The sequence below is a fragment of the Bison bison genome, unplaced genomic scaffold (genome assembly GCF_000754665.1).
Source record: "Bison bison bison isolate TAMUID 2011002044 unplaced genomic scaffold, Bison_UMD1.0 scf7180017864101, whole genome shotgun sequence".
NCBI classification, from domain to species: domain Eukaryota; kingdom Metazoa; phylum Chordata; class Mammalia; order Artiodactyla; family Bovidae; genus Bison; species Bison bison.
Window position 1 is genome coordinate 383,224 of NW_011494673.1, and position 2,196 is coordinate 385,419.

The following is a 2,196-nucleotide window of genomic DNA, read 5'->3' on the forward strand; positions in this document are numbered from 1 at the left end:
CCTTGAAACTGTGTAAGATTTGTTTTAAAAGGGAAATGTTCAGGGAACATCCAGGGAAATGTTCAGGGGGGAGAATTGCTGGTTGGTAAAGAGGAAAAGTGAACAAGAGATAATAAGAATAGCTTATTTGGACTAGAGTAGGTATGATAGGAAGCCAGGAGGTGGGTAGGAGTTTGGAAGGCTGTTTAGAGAAGACTTAACTTGGTCCAGTAAGCAGGGGAGTAGGAGAAACACTGAAGGTCAAGAAAGGGAGTTTGAAGAAGATAAACTAATGTTATCACTTCTATTAACATAATCAATACACACTTGCTAATGGGTGATTGCCTACCCTTTGACTTTCTACAGTTCTTAAACTCTATGAGTAGGTTTCACTATGATCATCATATCATTTTGCTGGTTTAATATTTTTGGAATCAGTTTGCAACCCAGAGAAATGTTTTTAAAAGCAGAAGGGGGGAATTCCTTAGTATTCCAGTTGTTAGGACTTGGCACTTTCAATGCCTTGGTCCCAGGTTCAATCCCTGGCTGAGGAATGAAGTTCCCATAAGCTGCATGCTGTGGCCAAAAAAAATTTTTTTTAGAAATAAATAAAATTTTTTTTAAAGTAGAAGGGAAATTATTTCCATCCTGGAATTCTATACCTAGGCAAGCTATCAATCAAGCATAAGTGCAAGACAATGATATTTTCATTCACATATGAGCTCAAAAAAGTCACCTCCTACTTGTCCTTCACATCTTTTTACCATGAAGTATCTGAAGGAGTAAATCAAGAAAGAGGAGGACATTGGACACCAGAAATGGAGTCTAATACAAGGGCAAAGCTTAGGGAATCAAGAAGATAATTGTAAGAAAGACCCTAAGACAGTAACTTCGCAGTAGCCTAGGAAACAGCCAGTTCAGATTGAAGCAGGAGGACAGTCAGTTATGAAATGGAAATCTCTACAGAAAAAATAAGATTGGTAAAATTCCTAATATTTTAAATGTATCGAGAGATTTACAGCATTCAAGGATGAATTAACAAGTGTATAGTACACTAAAGAAAAGAGAATTATTGACTCTACCAAAAACAAGGAAAGTGTAAGAAAGGAAATAGAACCTAGACTACATATAGCTCTGCAGTAAATTATTATTTTCATAGGCATGGTAATTAAATGCCAAACATTGACCATTTCAAAAATTATGATATAACTATATTGTGATGTTGAGGGGCAGATAAAATTTGGTGGGGAGGGAACAAGTGTGAATGGGGTGGGAGGGAAGTGTCAGAGATCTTCTTTAGTAGAAAGTTAGTGGACAGGGTCTAAGATTGAAAAGTGCAGAAATAATAGCATAAGCATGTCATTCAGATAAATGGAGCTAAATAATAGAAGAAGGTGCTAGATTTGAAATTGTGGCCTCCAGGGACTGTGAAAAGGGAGTTGGGAATGAGCCTTATAGAGTTGCATTTTTTACCTTGAAACTATGTACCTGTATAACTTTGATAAAAAAAAAATTATAATGTTCCACAAGGATTTATAGTAAACGCTCAAGCTTAGTTCTCTGATCAGTTTCCCTGTCACCAAATCCCCTTAGAGTCTCAGACTCTTCTAGTTACTAGCTACAAGCTACTGGCTAGTCGATATATCAGACCATAGACTGGCACTGGCAAATGAGCGGCTCTGACTTTGTTAAATTCTACATTTGTTGCAAAATCAGAGTTTCTTAAAATAATCTTGGAGAGATTTCTTAAAATATTACTATTAGTGGTGGCCTTGGCTTGCACGCAACCTAGGGAAGGAAAAATTGGTATGGAAGAAGGCCCTGGAAGTAGCAGGTTTCGTCTTAGTATACTCTAGCCAGGGACAGAGCAACTTAAGAAATTTGCAAATGTGGGAAAAACAAAGCTACAGCACAATCTAAAAATTAGTTTTGTCTGTGGCTTAAAATCATGTGTTCTATCCCTCTGGGGCAGGCTGCAAAAATAAAGGAAAACTGCTCAAGGAAAACAATACAGAGATCTGCTTCTGAGTGAAAAATGAGAGAAACACTGTAATATTTTCAGCCTTTCCCCTGGCTGTGTTCTCTGTCACTGTACTTCCCTTGGGCTGCCTGACATTTGGAAGAGGGAGAGAGAATTGTTACTGTTCAGGAGGGAGGGAAAGCCAATTGTTCAATATTGGAAATTTAGAAAGTGTTTCATTTTCTAAGCTCCCAGTT

General features: G+C 37.6%; 1 non-coding gene across 1 annotated transcript; it reads left to right on the forward strand.

The window, feature by feature from the left end:
• The first annotated feature begins 460 nt into the window (after positions 1-460).
• On the forward strand, positions 461-533 carry TRNAE-UUC. Its single transcript has one exon. It is a non-coding gene; the product is annotated as a tRNA-Glu (tRNA).
• Positions 534-2,196: the final 1,663 nt, after the last annotated feature.